This window comes from Littorina saxatilis, linkage group LG1 (genome assembly GCF_037325665.1).
Source record: "Littorina saxatilis isolate snail1 linkage group LG1, US_GU_Lsax_2.0, whole genome shotgun sequence".
NCBI classification, from domain to species: domain Eukaryota; kingdom Metazoa; phylum Mollusca; class Gastropoda; order Littorinimorpha; family Littorinidae; genus Littorina; species Littorina saxatilis.
In genome coordinates this window covers 105,208,961-105,232,062 of record NC_090245.1, presented here as the reverse complement: position 1 = coordinate 105,232,062, position 23,102 = coordinate 105,208,961, and the positions used below count along the sequence as shown (strand labels likewise).

General features: G+C 43.0%; 1 protein-coding gene across 1 annotated transcript in view; it reads left to right on the top strand.

Moving 5' to 3' along the window:
- LOC138948783 (focadhesin-like) overlaps positions 1 to 23,102 on the top strand; it is a 106,787-nt gene that overhangs the window by 19,683 nt on the left and 64,002 nt on the right. The window contains exon 2 of the mRNA XM_070320398.1: positions 21,304 to 21,496. The gene's annotated coding sequence lies outside the window, so the exon portion shown is untranslated. The remainder of the gene's footprint in view (positions 1 to 21,303; positions 21,497 to 23,102) is intronic.

Below are 23,102 nucleotides of genomic sequence, written 5' to 3'. Positions count from 1 at the left end.
AGAGTCAGTAAGACGCTGGTTCCAGCCAGTTTCAGCTACATAATAAATATGTAGTAGAAATGTAAGGCGCAAAAACTACGTTTACATTTCTTTATTTATATTGTTTGGTGTCTCCAAGCCGCGCCTTTTTCCCTTTTATTCGGAGAGGCATATCAAACAAACAAACAAACATCAAGTCGCGTAAGGCGAAAATACAATATTTAGTCAAGTAGCTGCCATTTTTCAGCAAGACCGTATACTCGTAGCATCGTCAGTCCACCGCTCATGGCAAAGGCAGTGAAATTGACAAGAAGAGCGGGGTAGTAGTTGCGCTAAGAAGGATAGCACGCTTTTCTGTACCTCTCTTTGTTTTAACTTTCTGAGCGTGTTTTTAATCCAAACATATCATATGTATATGTTTTTGGAATCAGGAACCGACAAGGAATAAGATGAAAGTGTTTTTAAATTGATTTGGACAATTTAATTTTGATAATAATTTTTATATATTTAATTTTCAGAGCTTGTTTTTAATCCGAATATAACATATTTATATGTTTTTGGAATCAGCAAATGATGGAGAATAAGATAAACGTAAATTTGGATCGTTTTATAAATTTTTATTTTTTTTTACAATTTTCAGATTTTTAATGACCAAAGTCATTAATTAATTTTTAAGCCACCAAGCTGAAATGCAATACCGAACCCCGGGCTTCGTCGAAGATTACTTGACCAAAATGTCAACCAATTTGGTTGAAAAATGAGGGCGTGACAGTGCCGCCTCAACTTTCACGAAAAGCCGGATATGACGTCATCAAAGACATTTATCAAAAAAATGAAAAAAACGTTCGGGGATTTCATACCCAGGAACTCTCATGTCAAATTTCATAAAGATCGGTCCAGTAGTTTAGTCTGAATCGCTCTACACACACACACACACGCACACACGCACACACACACACACGCACATACACCACGACCCTCGTTTCGATTCCCCCTCGATGTTAAAATATTTAGTCAAAACTTGACTAAATATAACAAGTCGCGTAAGGCGAAAATACAATATTTAGTCAAGTAGCTGCCATTTTTCAGCAAGACCGTATACTCGTAGCATCGTCAGTCCACCGCTCATGGCAAAGGCAGTGAAATTGACAAGAAGAGCGGGGTAGTAGTTGCGCTAAGAAGGATAGCACGCTTTTCTGTACCTCTCTTTGTTTTAACTTTCTGAGCGTGTTTTTAATCGAAACATATCATATCTATATGTTTTTGGAATCAGGAACCGACAAGGAATAAGATGAAAGTGTTTTTAAATTGATTTGGACAATTTAATTTTGATAATAATTTTTATATATTTAATTTTCAGAGCTTGTTTTTAATCCGAATATAACATATTTATATGTTTTTGGAATCAGCAAATGATGGAGAATAAGATAAACGTAAATTTGGATCGTTTTATAAATTTTTATTTTTTTTTACAATTTTCAGATTTTTAATGACCAAAGTCATTAATTAATTTTTAAGCCACCAAGCTGAAATGCAATACCGAACCCCGGGCTTCGTCGAAGATTACTTGACCAAAATGTCAACCAATTTGGTTGAAAAATGAGGGCGTGACAGTGCCGCCTCAACTTTCACGAAAAGCCGGATATGACGTCATCAAAGACATTTATCAAAAAAATGAAAAAAACGTATGGGGATTTCATACCCAGGAACTCTCATGTCAAATTTCATAAAGATCGGTCCAGTAGTTTAGTCTGAATCGCTCTACACACACACACAGACACACACACACACACACACACACACACACACACACATACACCACGACCCTCGTCTCGATTCCCCCCTCTACGTTAAAATATTTAGTCAAAACTTGACTAAATATAAAAACCAAACAAGTCGCGTAAGGCGAAAATACAATATTTAGTCAAGTAGCTGCCATTTTTCAGCAAGACCGTATACTCGTAGCATCGTCAGTCCACCGCTCATGGCAAAGGCAGTGAAATGGCACGCTTTTCTGTACCTCTTTTTGTTTTAACTTTCTGAGCGTGTTTTTAATCCAAACATATCATATCTATATGTTTTTGGAATCAGGAACCGACACGGAATAAGATGAAAGTGTTTTTAAATTGATTTGGACAATTTAATTTTGATAATAATTTTTATATATTTAATTTTCAGAGCTTGTTTTTAATCCGAATATAACATATTTATATGTTTTTGGAATCAGCAAATGATGGAGAATAAGATAAACGTAAATTTGGATCGTTTCATAAATTTTTATTTTTTTTTACAATTTTCAGATTTTTAATGACCAAAGTCATTAATTAATTTTTAAGCCATCACGCTGAAATGCAATACCGAAGTCCGGGCTTCGTCGAAGACTACTTGACCAAAATTTCAACCAATTTGGTTGAAAAATGAGAGCGTGACAGTGCCGCCTCAACTTTCACAAAAAGCCGGATATGACGTCATCAAAGACATTTATCAAAAAAAGGAGAAAAACGTTCGGGGATATCAATCCCAGGAACTCTCATGTAAAATTTCATAAAGATCGGCCCAGTAGTTTGGTCTGAATCGCTCTACACGCACGCACGCACGCACACACACACACACACACATACACCACGACCCTCGTTTCGATTCCCCCTCGATGTTAAAATATTTAGTCAAAACTTGACTAAATATAAACAAGTCGCGTAAGGCGAAAATACAATATTTAGTCAAGTAGCTGTCGAACTCACAGAATGAAACGCAATGCCATTTTACTCGTAGCATCGTCAGGCCACCGCTCATGGCAAAGGCAGTGAAATTGACAAGAAGAGCGGGGTAGTAGTTGCGCTAAGAAGGATAGCACGCTTTTCTGTACCTCTCTTTGTTTTAACTTTCTGAGCGTGTTTTTAATCCAAACATATCATATCTATATGTTTTTGGAATCAGGAACCGACAAGGAATAAGATGAAAGTGTTTTTAAATTGATTTGGACAATTTAATTTTGATAATAATTTTTATATATTTTAATTTTCAGAGCTTGTTTTTAATCCGAATATAACATATTTATATGTTTTTGGAATCAGCAAATGATGGAGAATAAGATAAACGTAAATTTGGATCGTTTTATAAATTTTTTTTTTTTTTTACAATTTTCAGATTTTTAATGACCAAAGTCATTAATTAATTTTTAAGCCACCAAGCTGAAATGCAATACCGAACCCCGGGCTTCGTCGAAGATTACTTGACCAAAATTTCAACCAATTGGGTTGAAAAATGAGGGCGTGACAGTGCCGCCTCAACTTTCACGAAAAGCCGGATATGACGTCATCAAAGACATTTATCAAAAAAATGAAAAAAACGTATGGGGATATCAATCCCAGGAACTCTCATGTCAAATTTCATAAAGATCGGTCCAATAGTTTGGTCTGAATCGCTCTACACGCACGCACACACACACAGACACACATACACCACGACCCTCGTCTCGATTCCCCCTCAATGTTAAAACATTTAGTCAAAACTTGACTAAATGTAAAAACCAAAAACAACGAAGGGCGTGGACTTTATTCAGTGAGGTCAGCGAAGTTCAAACTTGCACGTGTTTTTTGTTCAAACTTTTGAAAGATGTGATTCACGAAGAAAGACGATTGACGATGTCAAGTTATATCCCCTAAGCTGCACACGTTCACAAGGTCTTTTGGTTTCAGGGCCGGACTACCGGGGGGGTTATGGGGGTTGCGCAACCCCCCCCCCCCCCCCCTAGCCTAAACATGTACCTCACTTATTTAAAACATTTTTTATTATTGTTTATTTTATGCCGTTTCATGCAAGGAGCGACCATTTTGCTATCTCAGAATATGACCTACCCATCAGCTTCAGGGGGCTTCGCCCTCTGACCCCCACTGGCAACCCCCCCCCCTCTCCTCTTCGCCTAATCCGGCCCTGGGTTTAATGGACTAAATTACCAGACCCCGTAAACAATGCAACTCTTTCTTCTAAGATAATGATGCACTCACTGCCCCCGTGCACACGCTCATCTTGAGCACAATGATAAGCACGCGCGCGCAAATACACACACACACACAAACACACACACACACACAAACAAACACACACACACACACAAACAAACACACACACACACAATTTGACACACACACACACACACAAATACACACACACAAACACACACACACACACATACACACAACCTCCACCACACACACACGCACACACTGAGATCGTCATCTGCTGGCCCATAAGTAGAATATCTTGTAATCCTTTGCTGAGTATTCAGATGTTTTGAGCGTCCTTAGTATGTCAGCTTATTAGAACAGCCTTGTTGTCGCTTGTCATCATGCAATATACGTACCTAGTCGTACCAACTCCTTGGCTAGTTCTAGTGACGTTCTTTGTGTCAATGGCCTGAGGGCGGCTTCCCCTTTCCTTTTAAGCTGGAACCTGTCGCAGACTTGCTGACAATCTGACATTTAGAATACTGAGCATAAAAAGTTAACGCCAACTTTAGGATGTATTTATGAAAGCAGTTTCACCCAGTTTTGCTTGGTGAGAGAACCTAACTCGATTGGAGTGTTAAAACCGGCTTCTTTACAAACAGTACCTGTCAGATGCACTGCCGTGGTCATCCAACAGCATAAACCTGTTGACCTCTAATCACGGGTGTAGCAAACTTGATAGACAGAGCCGCCTCTGCTATGCATCTTTGACTGGATCCAGAGGCTGGTACAGAGTATTACCTCCCTTTCGGCTTTTTTAAATTTCCAAGGATTTAACCAAATTTCGGTTAAAACTTGTCTAAAGTTCAAAACTCCTTCATTTAAAACTTCCCTTCAATACTTTGTCCTAAAAAAAAGTATTTCCCTTCACAAATACAATTAGGGAGGTCTCCCTTACCACTGAGAAAGTGGTTTGCTTCCTAGTTGGATTACATTGCTTGACATCTGTTCCCATCTTTACCTACCCGGCCACCGATGAGACACATAAGTGCCGAAACACGTGTATGGCCTTGGTTGTGAAACGATGGTCCTCCTTAACACTAGATTGGTTTTTGCCACACGTCTCTCTTAAATCTCAGAAGAAAGTCTTAGCACATATAACCACGTCATGTCCTGAGTAGTCGCTAGTACTAGGGACAGAAATAGTAAGTTAGTCAGAGGTTTCGCGGAGAAATACCTTTTAGAATTATCATTTATAAAACTTTTTGTAAACAATGTTTTGTGTGTGAAGAATAAGTATGTGTGCACATGTACATCCGCACGTGCGCGCTCGCACGCATTCACGCACGCACACAAGAATACACATACACAGTTAGACACATTATGGTCAACACAGACACACAAGCACACGCATGCAAACACTCGCGCGAGCGCATACACAGCTCGACACATGGGCCTACACACACACAAACACACACACACACACACACACACACACACACACACGTATGCGTGCACTCACACGCATTCACACATTAATATACACACACACGCACGCACGCACGCATGCACACGCACACACACTCACACGTATACGCGCACTTACACGCATTCACACACGCACACACGCACGCACGCATACACGCAGAACGTGCACACGCAAGTATCAAATGTATCAAATATTCTCTCTCTCTCTCTCTCTCTCTCTCTCTCTCTCTCTCTCTCTCTCTCTCTCTCTCTCTCTCTCTCTCTCTCTCTCTCTCTCTCTCTCTCTCTCTCTCTCTGTGAAGGCTTCGTGCTGTCTTGGAGGCTGGACTCAGAGCTATTCACACCGGGGGCCCGGTAGCTCAGTTGGTAGAGCACTGGACTTGTGATCGGAAGGTCGCAGGTTCGAATTCGGGCCGGGACGGACACGGGTCAACTTTATGTGCAGACCCAGAGACGGAAGCCATGTCCCACCCCTGTGTCATCACAATGGCACGTAAAAGACCTTGGTCATTCTGCCATAAGTGCAGGTGGCTGAATACACCTAAACACGCAGACACCTGGGTAGCGCGACTCCGTTGCTGCTAGCTTTTCACTGGGAGGAAGCGACCCGAATTTGCCAGCGATGGGACAATAAGTAATGAAAATGAAAATGAAAATTAATGTACACACAAACACACACACGCACGCACGCATACACACACACACACACATACACGCAGAACGTGCACACGCAAGTATCAAATATTCTCTCTCTCTCTCTCTCTCTCTCTCTCTCTCTCTCTCTCTCTCTCTCTCTCTCTCTCTCTCTCTCTCTCTCTCTCTCTCTCTCTCTCTCTCTCTCTCTCTCTCTCTCTCTCTCTCTGTGAAGGCTTCGTGCTGTCTTGGAGGCTGGACTCAGAGCTATGTATAAATATTACATTACACATCACTCTTTTTATTCATCCGTACAATAAATCCTTCCCCACTGTTCATCCGTACAATAAATCCTTCCCCACTGTTCATCCGTACAATAAATCCTTCCCCACTGTTCATCCGTACAATAAATCCTTCCCCACTGTTCATCCGTACAATAAATCCTTCCCCACTGTTCATCCGTACAATAAATCCTTCCCCACTGTTCATCCGTACAATAAATCCTTCCCCACTGTTCATCCGTACAATAAATCCTTCCCCTCTGTTCATCCGTACAATAAATCCTTCCCCACTGTTCATCCGTACAATAAATCCTTCCCCACTGTTCATCCGTACAATAAATCCTTCCCCACTGTGTGCAGCCGAGCCGATAAAGAACGTTGCAACGAGAACACAAGGTTCGATAAGGTGTCCGGAAACATAGATATGAATATCAATACCCAAACAAGCCGACAACATTCACACCTCTTTTCATCCACTCTGCCCCAGAAATATCTTACCGATTATTGATCGTCTGATATATAGTTGTTATAGGTCTATGCGCGCCATAAATATCAAACCGATTATTGATCGTCTGATATATAGTTGTTATAGGTCTATGCGCGCCATAAATATCTAACCGATTATTGATCGTCTGATAATTATATAGTTGTTATAGGTCTATGCGCGCCATAAATATCTAACCGATTATTGATCGTCTGATATATAGTTGTTATAGGTCTATGCGCGCCATAAATATCAAACCGATTGTGCCATAAATAGCGGCGTGATTTAATGGTAGATTTATAGCCGAATTTGATGCGACGGAGTGTTGGTGAAATAAATTCCCATCTATCAGATATTCATTGGCTGAATTTTCTTGGTGAGTTTTCACTGCTTTGCTAAACCGCAGTGCGGCTGCCGTTGTCAGCAGAGCTCAAACAGAAATAAATCCGTGGATTTTTATGCTTCGGATGGAAATCTTAATCATGTCTTACCTCGAGGATTGTTTGCCAGAAGGAGGTATTTGAGCTTTCACTAAAGCAAAAAGATATAGGCCCTTTAAAGAAATATATAATAAAATTAGAATAACAAAAGTTAACGAAAAGAGAAAAGTATTCTTTCTGCTTTGAAGAACGTTAGAATTCAGGATCAATTCCAGTGTCTAAAACCAGCGCTGGCTGTGGAGACGGTCCTGCTGTTAGGAATTAGTTTCTTGATATATTCTGAGTAAAAACTATTCGCCAGCCTGCCTTTGGAATGTGTTCATGTTTCAAAGCTGTGCATCGACAGATAGCTCGATTTCTTTTTAATGATAGCTTTTACAACTGAAACCATGTAGCTGATTATCGACCTTTCCACGAAAGAGCGAAGGGCCCCAATTCCCTCAGCAGAGTGTCACCTAACTCTTCGTGTAGCATTACGCCAAATGTCAATTGCACTCCCTTTCGCACAGGGTTGAGCCCTGTTTATATGGAAGATTTTTATTTCTTTTTCGACTAGATGTCGGTCAGAATTTGATGAGGTAACATGTATCGAGCACACGGCTATAATAACAGTAAAACGTGCAAGTCCAATTGGACTTTCGCTCAAAGTTCAGACGACATAATATTCATATTAAGAGGTGCTCGACTTAATGCCAATTTCATCAGACCAATCTCTCGGGGGGGGGGGGGGGAGCTATAACTGGTGTAGGAGGATGAATTGGACTGTCGCTGAAAGACCAGACGACATGATATTCATATTAAGAGGTGCTCGACTTAATACCAATTGTATCAGACCAATCTCTCTAGGAGGGCTATCATTGGTGAAGGAAGATGTTTGTGAAATTCATGAAGATGCACTTCCTGGGGATGTTTTGCTTGGTACCAGTTCCTTGTTGCTTTATCGGATCTCGTTGTTGGCCACGTGACACGATGCTACACCCTAGAAAATTACCTTTTACCAAATTTTGTCGGAATCTTAAACGGAATGAGGCAGAGCGTTGTTAAGATATCCAATAACCAAAAGGGAAGTAATCGCTCTTTATGCATACGACATGCGAAATGGAGTAAGCGAGAGCTGTACGGAACCTTTCTCCTGGCACCTGAGAGTTTGTCAGTTTAAAACTTCAGACACAAATATTCCATGTCCTTTTACCAAAATAGCGTAAAATCGTTCAAATGATGGCCAAGAGTCGGCAGCAAGTCACCTATCTAGGTACTACTAAGGGACTTGGGTCTTGTCAGGGTAAGTGTTTGGAGAAAGATCCAGAGGTAGACACGCTGGTTTGCTAAAACAAAAGCCTAGGAATATAACCAAAAATACGCTGGTCAAGTAACACAGCAGGTTCCATTCCATGGTGGTCAAAGAATATGGCTGTCAAGCAGCATTGACCAATAAGGTCCACGTGTGCATCGTCGAATGATCGAATCACTCGCTCATGAACATCCTTAGATAACTATTATACAAAGTAACTGAAAACAAACACCGGTATAACAGAGAGGGGGAGAAACAGAGACAGATAGGGAGGGAGGGAGGGAGAGAGAGAGAGAGAGAGAGAGAGAGAGAGAGAGAGAGAGAGAGAGAGGGGGGAGGGAGGGGAAGAGAAGAGAGAGAGGAGGAGGAGGAGGAGGGAATGAGAGAGGGGGAGGAGAGGAAGGAGAACGACAGATAGACAAACAGACAGACAGAGAAAGAAGAAGTACCCTGCATCGCGTCATACATAATCATGTGCATCGTGTCTTTTTCTCGCACAAAGAAGTGCAGCTGTCCAGAGAGCTACGAATGAATAAAATCAAAGCAGTGCACAGTGGTTGACAAATGTCTTGCCGGTCTTACCGCGAAGGGTTAAGGTAAAGCCCCTTGAAGGCCAAGCTGATTTGCATCTCATTCATATTTTCATCTAGTGGCGGAGATCATCGACATCCAGGCGTACTTCATGCGCAGGATTTGGTGCATCCATGGGTGAAGCTAACACGGCTGCATCGTATAAACATCTTTTTCTGTGTGCCGTGTTTCCGAAATTATCCGGAGTGGGTCCAAACTCCAGATTAATTAGCCTCAGGGTCGTCGCTCAGCATCATTGTCACGAACATTCTGCAAGATCGGCGTCAGTGAGGACTGGAGTGGTATGGGGCTCCGCTCACCTATGTAACTTCAGCAGGACAGACGACGCACTGCAGATTATCCCAGTCCGCTACACGTTGCATGAAAGGAAAACAGGCCAAGTACTCGTCATAATACCTATCGCGGCATGAATAATAGGCAGTGCGTCGTCTGTGCCGCTGAAACTGCGCAGGCATATCTGCCCATATGCACAAGGAAATACACAACAAAGTAGGACTCAAGAACTTAGTTTAAATTGCGATTTGTTCCGACCCAGTTGGGCACCTTCTCGTGCACATATCCTCTGGTTTATGCGCATGTTTTACACCTGTGTTCGCTACACTGAATGTAAACTGGAAATAAAATCATATGGCTTACCTTACCAGTTTGCTCTCAGCTGATCTTTGCGAGATTTTAGCCAGGTAGAAATGTTCAATTTTGGGATGACTGTGTAGGCCCTAAGTACATGATTTGAAAAAAAATGGAATGTGCAGTAATCGTTGAAAAAAGAAATAGCTTCTTGATTATTTGCATGTCAGGGATCTCGCAGTTGGGAAACTTTTGGGAAAATCAAAGGACCCTTTTCAACAATAGCAAGAAAACAAGGTTTGCTAATGGAACGAAGATGAACCAAGCATATCAATATATATGTATCAGCGTGTGCAGTACTGCCTTCGATATACACCAGAAACTCTCTCCCTCTCTCTTTCTGTCTCCCTCTCTCTCTCTCTCTCTCTCTCTCTCTCTCTCTCTCTCTCTCTCTCTCTCTCTCTCTCTCTCTCTCTCTCTCTCTCTCTCTCTCTCTCTCTCTCTCTCTCTCTCTCTCTCTCTCTCTCTCTCTCTCTCTCTCTCTCTCTCTGTCTCTCTCTGTAACACTCAAGAAGAAAAAAGAAATAATGATCTGAAGTAAGTCGGACAGTGCTTCGAGCAATGTAATGGGATACGGTCTGGCCTCTCCTTCTTGTCAATAACACCAACACCTTTCCAATAACACACAATATAAGAAATTGAACTGCAGACACCGCCCGGAATGCACGCAATAGGTCCATAGTCCATAGTTTTCTGTCATGTGTCCCATGGGCAAAATATCGGTATAGCAGACCAAGAGGGGCATACTTTTAGTCATAGCAATTCGCTGAAAAAGTACTTGGGAGTCCTTTAAAGACCCTGTGTGCCAGGCTTCGGGCGATCTGATTATGGACCACATCTGTGTCGTGTTTGATTAAAGTGTGACTGGGGGAATTATCCTGATTCTAGAAGCCCTGCCCTAAATTTCAATTTAAAAACTCACACACTCACACACTCACACAGACACACTGCTGCGCGCACACTGACCCGTTCACACACACACACACACACACACACACACACACAAACACTGCCGCACGCACACTCACCCGCTCACACACACACAACCACACACACACACACACACACACACACACACACGAACATACACGTACACACACATACAGACATACATGCATACACACACTGACACACACACACGAACGTACACACACACACACGAACGTACATACACACACACACACACACATACACAGACACACACCCCCCCTCCCTCCATCATTTCTTCATCCAACTTTTGTCTGATACTGTCTTACAGCAGCTGGTTCAGCAGTCTGTTTAGGTAGTTCTTCTTGTTTTGTTCTCAGCTGTTTTCCTTGTCAGAAAAAAATTCCACAGACTATTGAAAAATGTCAGCTGTCTGCCTCCTGCCCCTCATTCTACGCCCTCCACCCTCCCCCCCCCCCACACACACACACACACAAGTACCCACATATATAATCGAGCAAACAAAGCCCGTTTTCTCCCAATTCCCCAGATCTTTTTTTTTCTTTTTACATTTAGTCAAGTTTTGACTAAATGTTTTAACGTAGAGGGGGGAATCGAAACGAGGGTCGTGGTGTATGTGCGTGTGTGCGTGTGTGTGTGTGTCTGTGTGTGTGTCTGTGTGTGTGTGTGTGTGTGTAGAGCGATTCAGACTAAACTACTGGACCGATCTTTATGAAATTTGACATGAGAGTTCCTGGGTATGAAATCCCCGAACGTTTTTTTTCATTTTTTTGATAAATGTCTTTGATGACGTCATATCCGGCTTTTCGTGAAAGTTGAGGCGGCACTGTCACGCCCTCATTTTTCAACCAAATTGGTTGAAATTTTGGTCAAGTAATCTTCGACGAAGCCCGGGGTTCGGTATTGCATTTCAGCTTGGTGGCTTAAAAATTAATTAATGACTTTGGTCATTAAAAATCGGAAAATTGTAAAAAAAATTAAAAATTTATAAAACGATCCAAATTTACGTTTATCTTATTCTCCATCATTTGCTGATTCCAAAAACATATAAATATGTTATATTCGGATTAAAAACAAGCTCTGAAAATTAAATATATAAAAATTATTATCAAATTTTTTTTTTCGAAATCGTTTTAAAAACACTTTCATCTTATTCCTTGTCGGTTCCTGATTCCAAAAACATATAGATATGATATGTTTGGATTAAAAACACGCTCAGAAAGTGAAAACGAAGAGAGGTACAGAAAAGCGTGCTATCCTTCTCAGCGCAACGAATATCCCGCTCTTCTTGTCAATTCCACGGGCACTGCCTTTGCCACGGGCGGTGGAGTGACGATGCTACGAGTATACGGTCTTGCTGCGTTGCGTTGCGTTCAGTTTCATTCTGTGAGCCTCAGCTACTTGACTAAATGTTGTAATTTCGCCTTACGCGACTTGTTTCTTTCAAGTTCTTTCAAGTTCTTTGCAGCTCTGTATCTTACCCAGTATCCCTGCCCTGTAATTTCACGTTTTTGTCTCCGTGTTCACTGCAAACGTACGGATTGCATTATGTTTTTCTTTCAAGTTTCAGTTGTACTGATTGGATTTGGATTCTGTGTGCGTAATGAGACGAATCACTCTCTCTCTCTCTCTCTCTCTCTCTCTGTCTCTCCCTCTCTCTGTCTCTCTCTGTCTCTCTCTCTGTCTGTCTCTCTCTCTCTGTCTGTCTCTCTCTCTCTCTCTCTCTGTCTGTCTCTCTCTCTCTCTCTCTCTCTCTCTCTCTCTCTCTCTCTCTGCAAACCACAGGGATTATTTGAAAGCAAAGGGTGATTTTGAAGGATATAAACGTCAAATAATAACGTAAATTCCCTGAAAAGAACCCCAAAAAAACTATTTCACTGAACTAGTGTCATCTAAACAAGATTCAAAATCAATTTGGAAAGCTATTAATTTATCAACAAACAAGCGTTCTAATTCACACTCTACTGCCATGAAAAATATTTCCGCTGAAAAACTTAATTTACATTTTTCTACAGTGGGCCAAAAAGTTCTTTCTTTCTTTCTTTCTTTCTTTAGTTGGTGTTTAACGTCGTTTTCAACCATTCAAGGTTATATCGCGACGGGGAAAGGGGGTAGATGGGATAGGGGAAAGGGGAGAGATGGGATAGAGCCACTTGTTAATTGTTTCTTGTTCACAAAAGCACTGATCAAAAAATTGCTCCAGGGGCTTGCAACGTAGTACAATATATTACCTTACTGGGAGAATGCAAGTTTCCAGTACAAAGGACTTAACATTTCTTACATACTGCTTGACTAAAATCTTTACAAACATTGACTATATTCTATACAAGAAACACTTAACAAGGGTAAAAGGAGAAACAGAACCGTTAGTCGCCTCTTACGACATGCTGGGTAGCATCGGGTAAATTCTTTCTCGTCCCAACCAATATGGGACTCCCCCTAACCCGCGGGGGGTGGCCAAAAAGTTATTCCTATTGATAGAACACAAGAAAATTATTTAAATATCTTAAAAGATCCTTGTAAATTCAGGAGAATACAGGCAGAAATGCCGCTACACTGTGTCTGGAGTTTACTTTTCACTAGTTCATCTCAAACAAACAGGAACCCGCGGTGTAGATAGAATAGACAGTAAAATATTGAAAATGGCTGCTCCTGTAATCACAGACACCTTGACATACATTTATAACTTATGCATTACCACCTCTTGTTTTCCAACAGCATTTAAGCAAGCTAAGGTAATCCCTCTGTTTAAATCAGGTGATCCTTCTGATCCCTCTAATTACAGGCCTATTTCAATCCTGTCACCACTTTCAAAACCCTTGGAAAAACATATATATAAACATGCCCTAGCACATTTTGATAAAAACAATTTATTCCATCCAAAACAATCTGGTTTTCGCAAAAAGCACTCATGTCATACAGCTCTTATAAATCTGATTGATCAATGGCTAACCAACATAAATTCCAATACATTTTCTGCAGCACTGTTTGTGGATTTTGCAAAGGCCTTCGATGTCATTGATCATTCTCTTCTCATCAGGAAATTGTCAATATATGGCATGCAATGCACCACCATTAATATTCTTAAATCTTTTCTTTTAAATAGAAAACATAATTACATTTACTAATGTGTCATATTCAAATGAAAGTACTTTGAAATATGGGGTCCCACAGGGATCTGTTTTTGGACCATTATTGTTCTCTATTTATGTTAATGATTTACCACTTTGCATACGTAATAACTGTGAGTTGTTTGCAGATGATACTACTGTACATTCCAGTCACCATTCCTTAGATTATTTATCAAAAACTCTCCAAGAAAGCATTAATGCACAACTGAATTGGTCAGAGTTAAACCATATGTCTCTTAACCATACAAAAACAAAATGTATGCTCATAACCACAAGACAGAAACGACAAAATCTATTATCGAGCTCCCGCAGTTGGGCACTGCGGTTATGAAATTAAAGGCCCCTCCTGTTTTTGGAACCGCAGGAGCTTTCTAGTTTGCTGTTAGGTAGATTTTTGGTTCCTCTTTCCTGTCATGCTCTCTTTTTCTTCATGAATTCTTTTCTTTTTTCTGCCTTCTTGCTCATTCACCTGTATTTTTTCCAAAAATCTCTTCTCTTGCCGCTTGTCTCGCGATTCATGTATAGTTTAATCTGTTAGTGTTCTGATGTAAGTCCAGCATTAGATAGGTTAAGCCTATTTTAACATACTGGAAACTGGTAATCTTCCAGTAGGTATTAATTTAGTTTTACTAAAGCCTGCTGGGACACAAGTAATGGGTTAGTGCATTTGTACACAGGAATCGCTTGACAAGTGGCCCCCTTCATCCCCCCCTTCCTCGTCCTGATATGGCTCTGCGTAGTCGGCTGGACGTTAAGCAACAAATAAACAAACAAACAAAATATTATCGAGCATTCCACCCCTTTATATTAAAAATCAAGTATTGGAAGAAGTGTCTCACCATAAAGTCCTTGGTGTAAAGATGGATAATAATTTGTCATGGAATGACCACATTGATTACATCTGTAAGATTGCTTCCCAAACAATATATCAGTTATCAAAAATTAAACACTTCTTGAATCTCCACTCGCGAAAGATCTTTTTTTACAATCACATCTTGTCAAATATTGATTATGCATCCACTGTATGGGATTGTGCAAGTGCTAATGTTTTGAAACCTTTAGCCAGTCTTCACAGAAGAACAGTTAAGCTAATTATGCTAACAAATCACACTCCTTCAGAATTTGATTATAAAAATTTGCAAGTATTACCATTTCAAAAAAGATTGATGTATAATAAAGGTGTTATAATGCATAAAGTGATGTCAGGGTATGCACCGGAGACATTACGTGATAATTTTATTTTGAACTATAACAGACTAAAAATCGTAACACCGATTCCACGTATTGACCTTTTTCAAATCAAGCCTTTCTTATTCAGGTGCGGTCCTATGGAACTCACTGCCTATTTTTCTTGAACATAAAATAAACACATACAGCTTCAAAAAAAAGTATATGTCACACATAATGCAACTAAACATGTGCTGAATGGTTCGTCAATTCATTTAAAATGTATGTGCATGTTAAACAAAATTATAATAATATTCAGATCTAGATTAAGTTATGTTAAAAATTGACACTTTTTATCATTGACAATTGTACTTAAAATGCAGTATGACAATTTATTTTTAATTTTGTATCTGTATATACAGTTATAATGTATTAAGGTTGATGTGATAGTTCTTTGATTATATTGTTTTCTGTTCTTGTTGACCCTATATTAGGGCGAGGGCTGGATGTAAAAAAGCAATATTCTTGCTTATCTATTACCCTCGATAATAAAGAGGTTGTCCTGTCTTGTCTTGTCTTGTCTTGTCTTGTCTTGTCTTGTCTTGTCTTGTCTTGTCTTGTCTTGTCTCTCTCTTTCTCTCTCTCTCTCTCTCTCTCTCTCTCTCTCTCTCTCTCTCTCTCTCTCTCTCTCTCTCTCTCATTATTATCATCATCACTATCACAAGTGTAGTCATTATCATTATAGGCATTATCGTCACAATCGGTCACTTTCAAATCGATGTTCTTATGTTCTCTGTATGTACCGGTACTGCTCTCAACGACATTTTATCAGTTTTCCTTTTCGATTTTTGATGTGTACGTCTGTTTGGCTGTTTGTTTGTTTGGTTGGTTGGTTGATTATTTGTTTGCTTTGCTTTTGTGTTTGCCATTATGAAAACGAAAGTTTTATCTAGATATATTGAGCGCTTTCGTTCCTTTGTGTCAAATATTTTTGCATCGCTTGGCTGTGATTCAGAGATAAGAAAGTGATTAAGGACTAAACCCGTGTCTGTGACCCAATAAGCTATTAATTTTTTTTCCTACATCCCCACCTAGAATCCGCGATCATCATTTCCTATCCATAGGCATCCCCACTATTATGATCTTCCGATCGAATGACGCATGTAGTTTTCATTAACTGCTTTGCAAATACACCTGTTCTTCAAATGCAGAGACGAATGGAGCGCGTCTAAAATGAGCGTGACTTAAATTCGCCGTAAGATGAGAAAAGTATATTACTTCTCAGCAAAAACCTATACCTAAGGAACTCGGAATATTCCCCCTGTGCATTAGTTAAACAATGTTTGAATGTTCATGACATGTTTACCCTAATGGGACAATCCTTGGCAAGGGAGGAATAACTGTTGTGCAAGAGTAACGGACCTTGCTAGAATTATGGCCCATATGCCGCAACATGCAACGTTGACGACCTTGCTAGAAGTATGGCCCATATGCCGCAACATGCAACGTTGATGTGCAAGAGTAACGGACCTTGCTAGAATTATGGCCCATATGCCGCAACATGCAACGTTGATGTGCAAGAGTAACGGACCTTGCTAGAAGTATGGCCCATTTGCCGCAACATGCAACGTTGATGTGCAAGAGTAACGGACCTTGCTAGAAGTATGGCCCATTTGCCGCAACATGCAACGTTGACGACCTTGCTAGAAGTATGGCCCATATGCCGCAACATGCAACGTTGATGTGCAAGAGTAACGGACCTTGCTAGAATTATGGCCCATATGCCGCAACATGCAACGTTGATGTGCAAGAGTAACGGACCTTGCTAGAAGTATGGCCCATTTGCCGCAACATGCAACGTTGATGTGCAAGAGTAACGGACCTTGCTAGAATAATGGCCCATTTGCCGCAACATGCAACGTTGATGTGCAAGAGTAACGGACCTTGCTAGAAGTATGGCCCATTTGCCGCAACATGCAACGTTGACGACCTTGCTAGAAGTATGGCCCATATGCCGCAACATGCAACGTTGATGTGCAAGAGTAACGGACCTTGCTAGAATTATGGCCCATATGCCGCAACATGCAACGTTGATGTGCAAGAGTAACGGACCTTGCTAGAAGTATGGCCCATTTGCCGCAACATGCAACGTTGATGTGCAAGAGTAACGGACCTTGCTAGAATAATGGCCCATTTGCCGCAACATGCAACGTTGATGTGCAAGAGTAACGGACCTTGCTAGAAGTATGGCCCATTTGCCGCAACATGCAACGTTGATGTGCAAGAGTAACGGACCTTGCTAGAAGTATGGCCCATTTGCCGCAACATGCAACGTTGATGTGCAAGAGTAACGGACCTTGCTAGAATTATGGCCCATATGCCGCAACATGCAACGTTGATGTGCAAGAGTAACGGACCTTGCTAGAAGTATGGCCCATTTGCCGCAACATGCAACGTTGATGTGCAAGAGTAACGGACCTTGCTAGAAGTATGGCCCATATGCCGCAACATGCAACGTTGATGTGCAAGAGTAACGGACCTTGCTAGAAGTATGGCCCATATGCCGCAACATGCAACGTTGATGTGCAAGAGTAACGGACCTTGCTAGAAGTATGGCCCATATGCCGCAACATGCAACGTTGATGTGCAAGAGTAACGGACCTTGCTAGAATTATGGCCCATTTGCCGCAACATGCAACGTTGATGTGCAAGAGTAACGGACCTTGCTAGAAGTATGGCCCATATGCCGCAACATGCAACGTTGATGTGCAAGAGTAACGGACCTTGCTAGAATAATGGCCCATATGCCGCAACATGCAACGTTGATGTGCAAGAGTAACGGACCTTGCTAGAAGTATGGCCCATATGCCGCAACATGCAACGTTGATGTGCAAGAGTAACGGACCTTGCTAGAATTATGGCCCATATGCCGCAACATGCAACGTTGATGTCCAAGAGTAACGGACCTTGCTAGAAGTATGGCCCATATGCCGCAACATGCAACGTTGATGTGCAAGAGTAACGGACCTTGCTAGAATTATGGCCCATTTGCCGCAACATGCAACGTTGATGTGCAAGAGTAACGGACCTTGCTAGAATAATGGCCCATTTGCCGCAACATGCAACGTTGATGTGCAAGAGTAACGGACCTTGCTAGAATTATGGCCCATTTGCCGCAACATGCAACGTTGATGTGCAAGAGTAACGGACCTTGCTAGAAGTATGGCCCATTTGCCGCAACATGCAACGTTGATGTGCAAGAGTAACGGACCTTGTTAGAATAATGGCCCATTTGCCGCAACATGCAACGTTGATGTGCAAGAGTAACGGACCTTGCTAGAATAATGGCCCATTTGCCGCAACATGCAACGTTGATGTGCAAGAGTAACGGACCTTGCTAGAATTATGGCCCATTTGCCGCAACATGCAACGTTGATGTGCAAGAGTAACGGACCTTGCTAGAAGTATGGCCCATTTGCCGCAACATGCAACGTTGATGTGCAAGAGTAACGGACCTTGCTAGAATAATGGCCCATTTGCCGCAACATGCAACGTTGATGTGCAAGAGTAACGGACCTTGCTAGAATAATGGCCCATTTGCCGCAACATGCAACGTTGATGTGCAAGAGTAACGGACCTTGCTAGAAGTATGGCCCATTTGCCGCAACATGCAACGTTGATGTGCAAGAGTAACGGACCTTGCTAGAATTATGGCCCATATGCCGCAACATGCAACGTTGATGTGCAAGAGTAACGGACCTTGCTAGAATTATGGCCCATATGCCGCAACATGCAACGTTGATGTGCAAGAGTAACGGACCTTGCTAGAATTATGGCCCATATGCCGCAACATGCAACGTTGATGTGCAAGAGTAACGGACCTTGCTAGAAGTATGGCCCATATGCCGCAACATGCAACGTTGATGTGCAAGAGTAACGGACCTTGCTAGAAGTATGGCCCATATGCCGCAACATGCAACGTTGATGTGCAAGAGTAACGGACCTTGCTAGAAGTATGGCCCATATGCCGCAACATGCAACGTTGATGTGCAAGAGTAACGGACCTTGCTAGAATTATGGCCCATTTGCCGCAACATGCAACGTTGATGTGCAAGAGTAACGGACCTTGCTAGAAGTATGGCCCATATGCCGCAACATGCAACGTTGATGTGCAAGAGTAACGGACCTTGCTAGAATAATGGCCCATATGCCGCAACATGCAACGTTGATGTGCAAGAGTAACGGACCTTGCTAGAAGTATGGCCCATATGCCGCAACATGCAACGTTGATGTGCAAGAGTAACGGACCTTGCTAGAAGTATGGCCCATTTGCCGCAACATGCAACGTTGATGTGCAAGAGTAACGGACCTTGCTAGAAGTATGGCCCATATGCCGCAACATGCAACGTTGATGTGCAAGAGTAACGGACCTTGCTAGAATTATGGCCCATTTGCCGCAACATGCAACGTTGATGTGCAAGAGTAACGGACCTTGCTAGAATTATGGCCCATTTGCCGCAACATGCAACGTTGATGTGCAAGAGTAACGGACCTTGCTAGAATAATGGCCCATTTGCCGCAACATGCAACGTTGATGTGCAAGAGTAACGGACCTTGCTAGAAGTATGGCCCATATGCCGCAACATGCAACGTTGATGTCCAAGAGTAACGGACCTTGCTAGAAGTATGGCCCATATGCCGCAACATGCAACGTTGATGTCCAAGAGTAACGGACCTTGCTAGAAGTATGGCCCATATGCCGCAACATGCAACGTTGATGTCCAAGAGTAACGGACCTTGCTAGAAGTATGGCCCATATGCCGCAACATGCAACGTTGATGTCCAAGAGTAACGGACCTTGCTAGAAGTATGGCCCATATGCCGCAACATGCAACGTTGATGTGCAAGAGTAACGGACCTTGCTAGAATTATGGCCCATTTGCCGCAACATGCAACGTTGATGTGCAAGAGTAACGGACCTTGCTAGAATTATGGCCCATTTGCCGCAACATGCAACGTTGATGTGCAAGAGTAACGGACCTTGCTAGAAGTATGGCCCATATGCCGCAACATGCAACGTTGATGTGCAAGAGTAACGGACCTTGCTAGAAGTATGGCCCATATGCCGCAACATGCAACGTTGATGTGCAAGAGTAACGGACCTTGCTAGAATTATGGCCCATTTGCCGCAACATGCAACGTTGATGTGCAAGAGTAACGGACCTTGCTAGAATAATGGCCCATTTGCCGCAACATGCAACGTTGATGTGCAAGAGTAACGGACCTTGCTAGAAGTATGGCCCATTTGCCGCAACATGCAACGTTGATGTGCAAGAGTAACGGACCTTGCTAGAATTATGGCCCATATGCCGCAACATGCAACGTTGATGTGCAAGAGTAACGGACCTTGCTAGAATTATGGCCCATATGCCGCAACATGCAACGTTGATGTGCAAGAGTAACGGACCTTGCTAGAATTATGGCCCATTTGCCGCAACATGCAACGTTGATGTGCAAGAGTAACGGACCTTGCTAGAATTATGGCCCATATGCCGCAACATGCAACGTTGATGTGCAAGAGTAACGGACCTTGCGAGAATAATGGCCCATTTGCCGCAACATGCAACGTTGATGTGCAAGAGTAACGGACCTTGCTAGAATAATGGCCCATTTGCCGCAACATGCAACGTTGATGTGCAAGAGTAACGGACCTTGCTAGAATAATGGCCCATTTGCCGCAACATGCAACGTTGATGTGCAAGAGTAACGGACCTTGCTAGAATAATGGCCCATTTGCCGCAACATGCAACGTTGATGTGCAAGAGTAACGGACCTTGCTAGAATAATGGCCCATATGCCGCAACATGCAACGTTGATGTGCAAGACTAACGGACCTTGCTAGAATAATGGCCCATTTGCCGCAACATGCAACAACAACGACAGCACCAAAGAATGAGGCGAGATTGTTCAGATTGAATCTTTTGTGTTGTCTTTGTATTCTCGGATTCTTGACACAAATTTCCGTCACGCTCGGTCTAGCTTTGACGAAACATGCAGAAGAAACGCTCATACCTCTTGAAAATAGTACACTTCTTTGTGTAAGATGACTGCACAATCCTCATGAACACACACACACACACACACACACACACACACACACACACACACACACACACACACACACATATATACACACTCATTCACTCACTCACACACACACAACTGACACCAACAAACAAACACAGCCTTCGTGACGTAATTGACTGTGACGTTTATTCTGGTGTTTTTTTTGTCAGAGTTCAGCTGCTGTGCCCAGAGTTCCTCCGTCCCTTCGTGACGTTCATCTTGCTGGAGCCATCCCCTTCACACCCCCAGGGGCCACTGCTCCGTCACCAGCTGCAGGAGCTGCTGCTGCGCATCTGCCGCAACGGTTCTGCCGCATGCGACACCTGGCTTACTCTCCTGGTGGACGCTCTCCCCTGCTACCAGGTTAGTAATTGAAAGTAGTGTGTGTCTGTGTCTGTGTGGGGGGGGGGGGGTGGTGGGGGTGGGGACTGGTAGGAAGGAGGACTGATGTGTGGTGTAGGTGGGGGTGGGTTGTAATGGTAGGAAGGAGGACTGATGTGTGGTGTAGGTGGGGGTGGGTTGTAATGGTAGGAAGGAGGACTGATGTGTGGTGTAGGTGGGGGTGGGTTGTAATGGTAGGAAGGAGGACTGATGTGTGGTGTAGGTGGGGGTGGGTTGTAATGGTAGGAAGGAGGACTGATGTGTGGTGTAGGTGGGGGTGGGTTGTAATGGTAGGAAGGAGGACTGATGTGTGGTGTAGGTGGGGGTGGGTTGTAATGGTAGGAAGGAGGACTGATGTGTGGTGTAGGTGGGGTTGGGTTGTAATGGTAGGAAGGAGGACTGATGTGTGGTGTAGGTGGGGTTGGGTTGTAATGGTAGGAAGGAGGACTGATGTGTGGTGTAGGTGGGGTTGGGTTGTAATGGTAGGAAGGAGGACTGATGTGTGGTGTAGGTGGGGTTGGGTTGTAATGGTAGGAAGGAGGACTGATGTGTGGTGTAGGTGGGGGTGGGTTGTAATGGTAGGAAGGAGGACTGATGTGTGGTGTAGGTGGGGTTGGGTTGTAATGGTAGGAAGGAGGACTGATGTGTGGTGTAGGTGGGGTTGGGTTGTAATGGTAGGAAGGAGGACTGATGTGTGGTGTAGGTGGGGTTGGGTTGTAATGGTAGGAAGGAGGACTGATGTGTGGTGTAGGTGGGGGTGGGTTGTAATGGTAGGAAGGAGGACTGATGTGTGGTGTAGGTGGGGTTGGGTTGTAATGGTAGGAAGGAGGACTGATGTGTGGTGTAGGTGGGGGTGGGTTGTAATGGTAGGAAGGAGGACTGATGTGTGGTGTAGGTGGGGTTGGGTTGTAATGGTAGGAAGGAGGACTGATGTGTGGTGTAGGTGGGGGTGGGTTGTAATGGTAGGAAGGAGGACTGATGTGTGGTGTAGGTGGGGGTGGGTTGTAATGGTAGGAAGGAGGACTGATGTGTGGTGTAGGTGGGGGTGGGTTGTAATGGTAGGAAGGAGGACTGATGTGTGGTGTAGGTGGGGTGGGTTGTAATGGTAGGAAGGAGGACTGATGTGTGGTGTAGGTGGGGGTGGGTTGTAATGGTAGGAAGGAGGACTGATGTGTGGTGTAGGTGGGGGTGGGTTGTAATGGTAGGAAGGAGGACTGATGTGTGGTGTAGGTGGGGGTGGGTTGTAATGGTAGGAAGGAGGACTGATGTGTGGTGTAGGTGGGGGTGGGTTGCAATGGTAGGAGGATGAATATTTGATAGTAGGTTGAAATTCGAGGGTGATGGGTTTGCCTTGGTCTGAGGGGTGTAAGGGGTGGGGTAGGAAGGAGGACTGATGTGTGGTGTAGGTGGGGGTGGGTTGCAATGGTAGGAGGATGAATATTTGATAGTAGGTTGACATTCGAGGGTGATGGGTTTGCCTTGGTCTGAGGGGTGTAAGGGGTGGGGTAGGAAGGAGGACTGATGTGTGGTGTAGGTGGGGGTGGGTTGCAATGGTAGGAGGATGAATATTTGATAGTAGGTTGACATT